Source organism: Branchiostoma lanceolatum, chromosome 3 (genome assembly GCF_035083965.1).
Source record: "Branchiostoma lanceolatum isolate klBraLanc5 chromosome 3, klBraLanc5.hap2, whole genome shotgun sequence".
Taxonomy (NCBI): domain Eukaryota; kingdom Metazoa; phylum Chordata; class Leptocardii; order Amphioxiformes; family Branchiostomatidae; genus Branchiostoma; species Branchiostoma lanceolatum.
Window position 1 is genome coordinate 32,908,013 of NC_089724.1, and position 12,151 is coordinate 32,920,163.

General features: G+C 40.3%; 1 long non-coding RNA gene across 1 annotated transcript; it reads left to right on the forward strand.

Moving 5' to 3' along the window:
• Positions 1–1,618: 1,618 nt before the first annotated feature.
• Positions 1,619–9,641, forward strand: LOC136431486 (uncharacterized). Its single transcript, XR_010755073.1, has 3 exons — positions 1,619–2,157; positions 3,156–4,402; positions 9,051–9,641. It is a non-coding gene; the product is annotated as an uncharacterized lncRNA (long non-coding RNA).
• The last annotated feature ends 2,510 nt before the right edge of the window (positions 9,642–12,151 follow it).

Consider the following 12,151-nt stretch of genomic DNA (forward strand, 5'->3'; position numbering starts at 1 on the left):
AATTTCATGTAAGAAAGACGTGGTGTAAGTTCGGGTCCCTTACCAGCTTGCTCCGGAACTGCAGAGGCGTTTTTGTTAAGAAATCTTTCAAACAGGATTGCAGAATACAGTAGCGATACATTACCATGCAATATGGTGTGCAGGGAGCTTAGACAAAGATGTACATAATTTGAAGAAGCTGTCATCTGCGCTGCAAGGTGATTTGTGAAGTGAATCCGTCACTCTTGCCCTTAATCCGTTATCTTAAACATTAAACCGTCAGCATAACCCTTAAACCGTCACCAGAGACCCTAGTCTGTCACCATTGCCCTTTATCTGTCACGAAATCCTTTAATCCCTCAGCGTGGCCCTTATCCCGTCATCATAGTTCTCTCACCATCACCCTTAAACCGTCACCATAGCCCTTAATCCGTGACCTTCGCCCTTAATCCGTCACCACAATCCTTAATCCGTCACCCTTTTACTTAATCTGTAATTGTTCCACTTAATCCGTCATCCTTGCCATTAATCTGTAATCATTTCCCTTAATCCGCCATCCTTACCCTTAATCCATCACCTTAGTCCTTAATCCGTCACCCTTTCCCTTAATCTGTAATCATTTCCCCTAATCCGCCATCCTTACCCTCAATCTGTAATCACTTCCCTTAATCCGCCATCATTACCCTTAATCCGGCACCTTAGTCCTTAATCCTTTCACTTTCCTGTAATCTGTTATCATTTCCCCTAATCCGCCATCCTTACCCTCAATCTGTAATAATTTCCCTTAATCCGCCATCATTACCCTTAATCCGTCACTTTAGTCCTTAATACGTTACTCTTTCCCTTAATCTGTAATCATTTCCCCTAATCCGCCATCCTTACCCTAAATCTGTAATCATTTTCCTTAATCCGCCATCATTACCCTTAATCCGGCACCTTAGTCCTTAATCCTTTCACTTTCCCTTAATGTGTAATCATTTCCCCTAATCCGCCATCCTTACCCTCAATCTGCAATTATTTCCCTTAATCCGCCATCATTACCCTTAATCCGTCACTTTAGTCCTTAATAAGTTACCCTTTCCCTTAATCTGTAATCATTTCCCTAAATCCGCCATCATAACTCTTAGTCCTTACTCTGTTACCCTTTGCCTTAATCTGTACTCATTTCCCTTAATCCGCCATTCTTACCCTTAATTCGTCACCTTAGTCCTTAATCCTTTCCCTTAATCTGTAATTATTTCCCTTAATCCGCCATCCTTACTCTTAATCCGTCGCCTTGGTCCTTAATCCGTTACCCTTTGCCTTAATGTGTAATAATTTCCCTTAATCCGCCATCCTTACCCTTAATCCGTCACCTTAGTCCTTAATACGTTACCTTTTCTCATAATCTGTACTCATTTCCCTTAATCCGCCATCCTTACCCTTAATCTGTCACTTTATCCCTTAATCCGTCACCCTAGCCCTTAATCCGTTGCCCTTGACCTTCATCAGCCATCATTGCCCTTAATCCGTCACCATCACCCTTAAACCGTCACCATAGCCCTTAATCCGGGACCATTGCCCTTAATCCGTCACCACAATCCTTAATCCATCACCCTTTCACTTAAGTAATCTGTAATCACTCCTCTTTAATCCGTCATCCTTGCCCTTAATCTGTAATCCTTTCCCTTAATCCGCCATCCTTACCCTTAATTCGTCACCTTAGCCCTTAATGAAGACCTCATTTGCATAATTGATGAGAAAATACTACTAGTATGACTCAAGACAGGCTTGATGGATGGTCATGATTTTGGTATGTAGATAGAGTACAAGGGTATTTCTTACAAAACGAAAAAATCAATCTAAAGTATGTATACTAGGTAACTTGAGAAAATTTCAATTAACCTCCTTGATCCTTGCACAGGGCCAGTCCCAGCTGGGTTTTGTTTATGTCTGTCAGCACAGCTGGGTCCAGCCTGTGCATGTCACCGCGGTTAGATAAGATTTCATTTGTCCCTGAAAGCCCAGGCAGAGTCAGTCACTCAGTGTATACAGCAACACAATAGCAGACTGAGGTCTAACCGCGTTTGGGAGAGAGTACTGTATAAGTATGTATAGATCTACAGGCCGTCTTGTTTCCTAAAGGACCACAACTGGACACCTTTTGGGCGACAGAAAAGCAGAATGAACAATTGCAAGGTAGGTTCATTTTGAGTTTGACTTCATTCTGTTACCAGTGTCTGTGTATGCATATGTGTCTATTCAAGGTTAAAGTTAACTTTTAGAAAATGTGTAATACCGACATTGAAGACATATGACATAGGGTGGCAGTGATCTGAGACAAAACAGCAAAACAGAACATAAATTTGTGACAGCAACCTGAAAAATTATGCATTGGCCCAAGCAACAAGTGGGAAACTGATCAATGTTTCATTTCAGCAAAAACTTGTGATGCATTCCAATATTCATCTACAAATGATTCGTTTTAAAGTGAATATGGCAATTTTTTGCAAAAATGTAGTTGTATATAAACGGCTTCTACACATTAATGAACCTTCCCGCAGAACCGTAGCCTTGATAAGAGGAAATGCAATCTCTTTTAGTTGACAGTTCTCACGACCGAAATGGCCTTGGAAAAAACCAAGTAGACGTAAGGTGATCAATAATGCAGGAACTTGTTCCCTTCGATAAATGCCAAGGATGTCCTATTGCAGGTGTAGGTAGCTTTATGAAAGGTGAATACACCTGAATGTGTATTATGCTAATGATGGCCTATTTTGCATAATCTATGCAGAAACTTCATATTCCCTTTGTGTACATGCTACAGATGTCATATTGGATGTGTATGTAGCTTTAGGAAATGTAAATACAAAGGCATGGGCATTATGCTAATGAGCCTCATTTGCATAATTCATGCAGAAGCTTCATTTTTCCCTTACGGCATATGTCATAGATGTCATATTGGAGGTGTAGGTTGCTTCATGAAAGGTGAATACAACAGAAGGAGTATTATGCTCATGAGGACCTCATTCGCATAATTTATGCAGAAATCTATTTCCCCTTACGGCTTTTGCTACATATGTCATATTGGAGGTGTACAACTATTTCACGACCCACGGGGAAATTCCATTTCATTCGTCTTTTCTATGTAACACTATGGAAAAAAAAACACTTATTGATTTTTTATTTGATTACAGTCCGTTGGGGGAAGTACCTGAGTCACAACTATTGCCAGCAAGGGAATACATTGTCAATCATACCTCGATCAAATTCCATCAGTGTGGAACAAAGAAGAAGGAAGAGAAAAATAACACAATTAACAACAGAGGCTGCCGAGGCACAACGGACATACATGCAGGAGTACCGGTCAAAAGAGACGCCAAATGCCACTAACAAACGGCTTGCAGCTATTAGAGCTAAAATGCAACAACATAGAAAATATGAACAAGGCAAAGAAATGACAATTGACAAATGTGCCACTGTTTTCCTTACAACATTGATCGTACGTCTCTACGAAAAGTTAACACCATTAATCCGTTGCCCTTGACCTTTATCATCCATCCTTGCTCTTAATCCCTCACCATAACCCTTAATCTGTCACGAAAGCCTTGATCCCTCACAGTGGTTGACCCTCAATCAGTCACCCTTGCCCCTAGTCCGTCGCCATAACCCTTAATCCGTCACCATAGCCGTTAATCTGTTACCCGATAACCTAATCCGTCACCTTTTCCCTTAATCTGTGATCCTTACCCTTAATCCGTCACCATATCCCTAATCCGTAACCCTAACCCTTAATCCGTTACCCTTGCCCTTAATCCATCGTCAATGTTACATCTTGTTCTGACCAAATTTTAGGTCTTTTAGGCAATATAGATATAGACCACAAATGGTATGACATGTTAGCAAAGTTGGGATGGTGCCATTGTGATTGGAACTTTGACTGGGTATCAATTTTAAGCCCTGTTTCCGAGGCTCTGGTTAATGATTTCTCCAGGCACAGCAACATGGATGCACCCATGGGAGGATCAGTTACAGGGTACTCGTCTGGTGGGCGAACAGAAGGACACAGCTGCAGTCACAGTCTAGTACCGTGGCCACAGTGTCTAGACGTATGAGAACAAACGGCATTTCTTGTGTTAGAAAACAACTCATTTCTAGCGATAATATGGAGATTTCTAACCTCTAATCGAAAGTTGTGACAACATGGTGAGCAAGAAGGAGTGTATCACCCCCATGTCAGCAGTGGAAACAACAACGGGGAAGCACGGCCAGAAGAGACTGAAGAATATGGACTGTTTGAAAATAGCAACACCAGACGTTTGTTCATTAATCTCCACGGCACGAAAAGTTGTTGCACATTCCGCAGACAGGACTTGACTATGGAAATCTAGATTCTGAGACTGGAAGGACAAATAACACCAGAGTCGATCTGTACAGAACCAAGGTAAGAGGCGTCTGTTTCTGTTTTTGTGCAGGTAGGTCTTTTCAGTTTTTTTATGTTAACGTTACGCTTTCGTGGTCATTTCAGATACCTTTCATGGCAGGGTAGAGATTTCGGCAAGTAGCCATTTTCGAAACCATCTCGAGGTATGTTTGATATTCAGAATGGCTTTTAAAAGTGTTATTGAAACTTTTTAGGTTTGATGAAAAAAGAACAATTCGTTTTTGGTAGAGTCGTAACGGAGACTACCTTCAAGTTAGTCCATGGTAACTTAACTTAGCAGCCTATAATATATATATATATATATATATATACGTCGCATTCATCCACGTTTCAAAATCATGTGCCATACAAACGTTGAAAGTCCAGAACTAATTCTAGTATGTCGCATATCCACGTATAAAAATTAATTCCAATACAACTTATTTGTACACGTTTAAAAATCTACATCCCCGACAAAGGTACAGTAGAAAAACTTACTCGTCCACGTATGAAAATCATACGCCTGACAAATGTAGAAATTCCAAAACTAATTCCAGTACATCTCACCCCCGACAAATGTAGAATTAACTGAAGAAAAAGTACAAATGTACAAAAGACAGTACGTCCCATCGTCCACGTATGAAAACCATAAATCATATGCCCGACAAACGTAGTAATGCCATTCTAGTACATCTTTTTGTCAAGTATGAAAATGTGCACCCCCCCCCCCGACAAATTGATTTAGAATTAGCTGTGTAGTTAGAAAAAATAATACCGGTAAGTCGCATTTATCCACGTATTAAAATTTTACACCTGACAAACGTAAAAATTCCAAAACTAATTCCAGTACATCTCATTTGTCCACGTTTGAAAACCTCAACCCAGGACAAATGTAGAATTAGCTGAAGATAAATTACAATTGTAGAAAAATGATACGTCGCATTTGTCCACGTGTAAAAACCATAAAAAAATTACAAATGTAGAAAAAAAGGATACGTCGCATTCGTCCTATTCTTAAAGTATTAGTTATACTCCCATTCCACTTGGACGGCGCTTTCGCCGCGCTCTCACTGCGACCTAAGGGCCCCATTCCAAGTCACCACACGGGTGTTTGTTGCCATTGTTAGAACTAATTCGAAACCTATGTAACTATTTGTAATATAAATGTCATGGTTTCTCAACATTTCGAAATTTGTTTACACTTTCTAGATGTTCCCACATTTTCGTGGAATATTCAAAATATTCATGGCTCTGGGAACAACATTTCTGATACTTTCTAAAGATTTGATACAGCACATTGCCTTTAATTCGAAATTTGAATCATTTTTTTTCGAAAGAAGAAATTCAGAACCGCCTGCAGAGGTGTGGATTTGTGCGACAAAAAAAAAAAAAAGACAAAGTAGAAAGCCAGACAATAACGCTGAGAAACACCAAAAAACAGCCGGACCCACTCCTCTGCTTGGAGAGTAATAAATGAATGGTTTATTACGTCGTTGCTAGGCACATCATACAGTACCAGCTTCATTGGCTGAAATGAAAGATTCTTTGCAATTAAAAGTAATCTAAAAGCAATTAAGATACATACATAAGCTGAACATGACAAACCTTACAAATAATTTTAATGTAAATGTGTACTCGTCTCAATGCTTTGGTTTTAAAACTAGGCTACACAATGAGTGCTTATGTCCCGGTTTGAAAAACTTGGTCAGATTTATATACGACTCAGTCTTAAAAATGGTGTGAATTATACAGTAATTCTGATTGTTAAACAAGACGAAGCATACTGAGAACAGCTTATTGCAAATGTATATCAAGATTAGCATAATTTGAAATTCAATGTTTTCTTTGCTGAATTGTAACAAATTGCTTGCTATCTGCGTAGTCTTGTAGAGGAACTCTGTGGCGTAGACCTGGTTGTCTCTTTATGTTCAGTTCAATAGACAAGAACCCTTTGCATTCAACTTTTGTACTTATACGTCAATAAACGTACATATACAATTGGTATTTTCATGTTGTATGACAATTGACAGGTGCTGGGGTCATGTAGATTAAAAAGAGGATTCTTTAAAAAAAAATCACAATTTGCTGCTAATTAGTTAATAGCACCCAAAAATAGACGGTTGAAAGGACCGCTGATGATACCCCGTCGTGCCTTCACGCCGAGGCGTGAGTTAAACAAACAGTTCATTTCTGCCTCTAACGTTAGCAGGACAACAATCAGAAAGAAACATTATCAGTGCCTATTCACTGCCCAATCTCTCGGCTTATTAATCAAACCTAGAAATCTTGCAGAAACGACCGATATGCGACAGAAATAACCGAAAGTACCCAAGTGTAAGTGGTAACAGTAGTCTACCATGCCGCCCTCCCACTAGAGCAACGCCACTAGAACAACATGTTCAACTGGGACGTAAAAAAACCTGCAGTAGATCTAACTCCGCAAGGCCTAGTGCAGATTATGAACGCCGATCAGCCAGCACGGAAAACATACAGGCTTTATTGTAAGCTGAACAGTGTAAGGTGAAATCCTCTCTGGTGGTTTCGTCTCGTGGGAAGTTTGTTCCCGTGTTGTTCCGGCGCGGCAGACATGGCTGTCTCTCCCGGGGAGGAGTTGAAACACGTTGTCTAAAATATCTATCTTTAAACGTATGTAGATTTGAATAATAAAATCTAAGCACTACAGTAGTATTGTTATGACGTTATTACTGTGAACTTTTGTATCTATAATCATTTGACAATAGTTTCCAAGCAAGTTCTCCCTACACACAGAATAGACTCCCCCAAGCAGGCCGCTGTGTTAGAAATGTTGCAACATAGATCTACGTTCTTTTTTGGCGTTTTCCTCCAGAATCTCCGTGATTTTGTCGGTAAGATCCCTCTACAGAATATAACCTTTTAGTTTACAATTTACCGATACCATGGTAAAATTTACTGATACCATGGGAAAAGAAAGCCTTCCTTTGACAGTACATGTTGCCGAACTTGAGTACATGTTGCCGAACTTCAGTGACAGATCAAACCCTTTGCGGCTAGCGGCTAGCCCGCTCTCCCGGCTTTGCTTTGTGCCGATTCTCGGGCTTATTTGACGTGGATAAAACTTTTGCTTTTGCTCATTACGTGTGGTATTTTGTCCACTGATCATTTGCAACGTTGCTGGCCCTTTTTGTGTAGCAAAATTACAGTTGAATTGTCCTTATTCTCCGGAGGAACTCTTGGCATGCTTGCCGGTGTCCACAGACAGTGTGACGCCACACTGACTGCCTGCCCGGTCGGCGGTCAACGCCCGATCCAAAACATGCTTTGTTAGGATTAGCGGCTCGTTACGGGGGGGCAAATGACCCATATCTTTATTTCGAAATATTTCGAAATATGAAATAAACCTATCTATTTTTCAAATCTATTCAAAAAATGATCTCTTTTGACAGTCACTTTCGAAATGTTTGCAAATAATCAGAACAACTTCTGAAACATAGTATTCTCATATTTCCTTTTGTTAGAAACATTTATAAATACTTTCTAACAAAAGGAAATATGAGAATACTATGTTTCAGAAGTTGTTCTGATTATTTGCAAACATTTCGAAAGTGACTGTCAAAAGAGATCATTTTTTGAATAGATTTGAAAAATAGATAGGTTTATTTCATATTTCGAAATATTTCGAAATAAAGATATGGGTCATTTGCCCCCCGTAACGAGCCGCTAATCCTAACAAAGCATGTTTTGGATCGGGCGTTGACCGCCGACCGGGCAGGCAGTCAGTGTGGCGTCACACTGTCTGTGGACACCGGCAAGCATGCCAAGAGTTCCTCCGGAGAATAAGGACAATAATTGATAAAAAAATAATCCGAAGATATTATAAATATCATTAAAAAACCGTGTGGTGACTTGGAATGGAACATACCCCCATTCCACTTGGACGGCGCTTTCGCCGCGCTCTCACGGCGACCTAAAATTGGCCAGATCGCCGTGATAGTGCCGAACTCCTGGAAAACGTGCTCAAGTGGAATCTCTACGGCGACCCAAAATCTCAAATGTCAGCAACCTTTTATGAGCGAACAAAGATTTCACAGATAACTCAACGGAATGGGGGCCTAAATTAGTAAAAGTCCGTCAAAACTACCTGCACAACTCCAATTTTACCTGTGCTAGCATGCAGATTTTGAGCCCTACACGTAATACTCTTCACTCACCTTACAGGATAAGAGGTCAAATTCCTAGGGACCCAAAATTATGAAATAACTTATCAGTTTCACATATTTAACTCCAAATCTTGTTTTCCTAGCTAAAGATAAAATTAGTACTATTTTACCTGTACTAAAATGCGAATTTCGAGCCCTATTTTTTTAATCGAACTCCAAAACCTTGAAGTAAGTATAACACGCCATATTCGTAGGTACTAAGAAATAATATGTCAAACAGCTTATCAGTGCCACATACATTCTAAATTTTGTTTCCCTGCAGGACCTAGCAACTACATGACTAACCCGCCACCGCCAACTACTTTGAGAAAGAAAAGCCAATCATGATTTTGGAATAGTCTAATTCAAGTCAATAATTCAATAGGTTAAATCGACCGAAGCTGTCTATCGTCTTCAGAGACGACAAGAGCCAAAGAAGAGAGCATTCAGGTTGATATGTTTCTGTATGTTTTTTCTCGATCCCTGCACAGGTCACCTATACCGGACTACAATGTCATCCAGCTGCAGGGCACCCGGTATCCACGTGCACTAGGGAGGAACAAACCAGGCCTGGAACAATCTGGCCGTTTCCCACACAGACTCTCACCGCAGCAGGGGAGGTCGCCGGAGACCTTCCACTGCCGGACCAGCATCAGAGCCGTGTTACAATGATTGTGCTGTTACAACCAGACATTACCTGACACGATTTAGAGAATCCACACACTGGCGTGCACATGTTGTCCACTTTATTTGATTCAAACGAATACGTATTGTCTATTTTGTTGTTTATTTTAGTGTGCAACTTTTAGAAGCTGATTTTGCATGTATAACGTTATGAAAGAAAATACAGGTGATTAACCTCGTCGACGACAGTTCAAATCGAACCGGATGTACGAATGGTAGAAACCCAATACAAATGTGTATGCAATTGCAAGCTGCAGTAACATTTCACTCCGTCACTTACGTCCAAGAAGTTACAGTGCAACTCCTTACCAAACTTGGAACGGTTACTTTAGAATTAGTCTGCTATTGTTGTGCTATAATTCTTTGACGGTTATTCATTTGTTAACTAAGTGATCTGTTCATTTGTCGCTAAGTGAACTGCAGCGAAGAGATAAAGTAATCAATGTTGTGTGAGCAGAGTAAGACAGGAGACGAGAGATTTGTAAAACTAGGAAGTTAAGGTCAAGAGAGCAATAGAGACATTCAATAATTAATAAGGATCGTAGTAAGTCAACATTATGAAGTCACAATCAGTCAGTGTTATAACGTTTACGTCTCCCTTGGTAAGTATGCGGGAATCCTTGTCTCTGTGTCATTTCTTTATCCTTGATGTGGTCGTCTTCAAATCGGCATCTAAAAGAAACCGTATGTATACATCGGCCATTCTTTATTGTAAGAAGGAAAGGGTCTTAAGTATTCACCATTTCAAAATTGACTTAAGTTTATTCCAAAAGCTAATTGCCCATCTCACCATTAAACAAACTAATCGTTCATGGTTTTTGTGGCTGTCGTCCCTACATCTCTGACAAGACCACAATTGCCATGTTCTTTAAGATCACGTCTCCTACACTTTCTAATTTAACATCACATTAAATAACAAATCTATATTAACCCTGTATCGTTGGGGATCTTGTTGTCCCTTACTTTTCGACAAGATCACAACAACATGATGCTCAGTGGACCTTGCTCGTCCTTTAGCACAGTGGGCCTTGTGTCCATTTGTGCCAACGGCAAGGTCACAACACCACCACACTAATAACATTCATCTCTTACACCTAACATAAGTGGCAAAAACCACCCCTCCGGTCAAAATAGTCACACTCACACCTAACCCAAAACTAGGAAAAATATGGGAAGCCAACATTAGCGACAAAAACCAACCCTAATATCATTGATTACAACACTTTCTAATCCAACATCACATTAAATAACAAATCTATATTAACCCTCTATCGTTGGGGATCTTGTCGTCCCTTACTTTTCGACGAGACCACAACAACATGATGCTCAGTGGACCTTGCTCGTCCTTTAGTACAGTGGGCCTTGTGTCCATTTGTGCCAACGGCAAGGTCACAACACCACCACACTAATAATATTCATCTCTTACACCTAACATAAGTGGCAAAAACCACCCCTCCGGTCAAAATAGTCACACTCACACCTAACCCAAAACTAGGAAAAATATGGGAAACCAACATTAGCGACAAAAACCAACCCTAATATCATTGATTACAACACTTTCTAATCCAACATCACATTAAATAACAAATCTATATTAACCCTCTATCGTTGGGGATCTTGTCGTCCCTTACTTTTCGACGAGACCACAACAACATGATGCTCAGTGGACCTTGCTCGTCCTTTAGTACAGTGGGCCTTGTGTCCATTTGTGCCAACGGCAAGGTCACAACACCACCACACTAATAATATTCATCTCTTACACCTAACATTAGTGGCAAAAACTACCCCTCCGGTCAAAATGGTCACACCCAACCCAAAACTAAGAAAAATATAGGGAACCAACATTAGCGACAAAAACCACCCCCCAATATTATCAATTCCAACACTTTCTAATCCAACATCACATTAAATAACAAATCTATATTAACCCTCTATCGTTGGGGATCTTGTCGTCCCTTACTATTCGACGAGACCACAACAACATGATGCTCAGTGGACCTTGCTCGTCCTTTAGTACAGTGGGCCTTGTGTCCATTTGTGCCAACGGCAAGGTCACAACACCACCACACTAATAATATTCATCTCTTACACCTAGCATTAGTGGCAAAAACTACCCCTCCGGTCAAAATGGTCACACCCAACCCAAAACTAAGAAAAATATAGGGAACCAACATTAGCGACAAAAACCACCCCCCAATATTATCAATTCCAACACTTTCTAATCCAACATCACATTAAATAACAAATCTATATTAACCCTCTATCGTTGGGGATCTTGTCGTCCCTTACTTTTCGACAAGACCACAACAACATGATTCTCAGTGGACCTTGCTCGTCCTTTAGTACAGTGGGCCTTGTGTCCATTTGTGCCAACGGCAAGGTCACAACACCACCACACTAATAATATTCATCTCTTACACCTAACATTAGTGGCAAAAACTACCCCTCCGGTCAAAATGGTCACACCCAACCCAAAACTAAGAAAAATATAGGGAACCAACATTAGCGACAAAAACCACCCCCCAATATTATCAATTCCAACACTTTCTAATCCAACATCACATTAAATAACAAATCTATATTAACCCTCTATCGTTGGGGATCTTGTCGTCCCTTACTTTTCGACAAGATCACAACAACATGATTCTCAGTGGACCTTGCTCGTCCTTTAGTACAGTGGGCCTTGTGTCCATTTGTGCCAACGGCAAGGTCACAACACCACCACATTAATAACTTCCATCTATCACACCCACACATTAGTGAAAAAACATCCCTCCAGTAAAAATGGTCACACCCAACCCAAAGCAAGAAAAAATTAGCAAAAAAACCAAAAAAAAGAAAACTAGCAAGAAAAACACCCCTCCGTCAAAATAGTCACACCCAACATTAGCGAAAAAAACACCCCTCC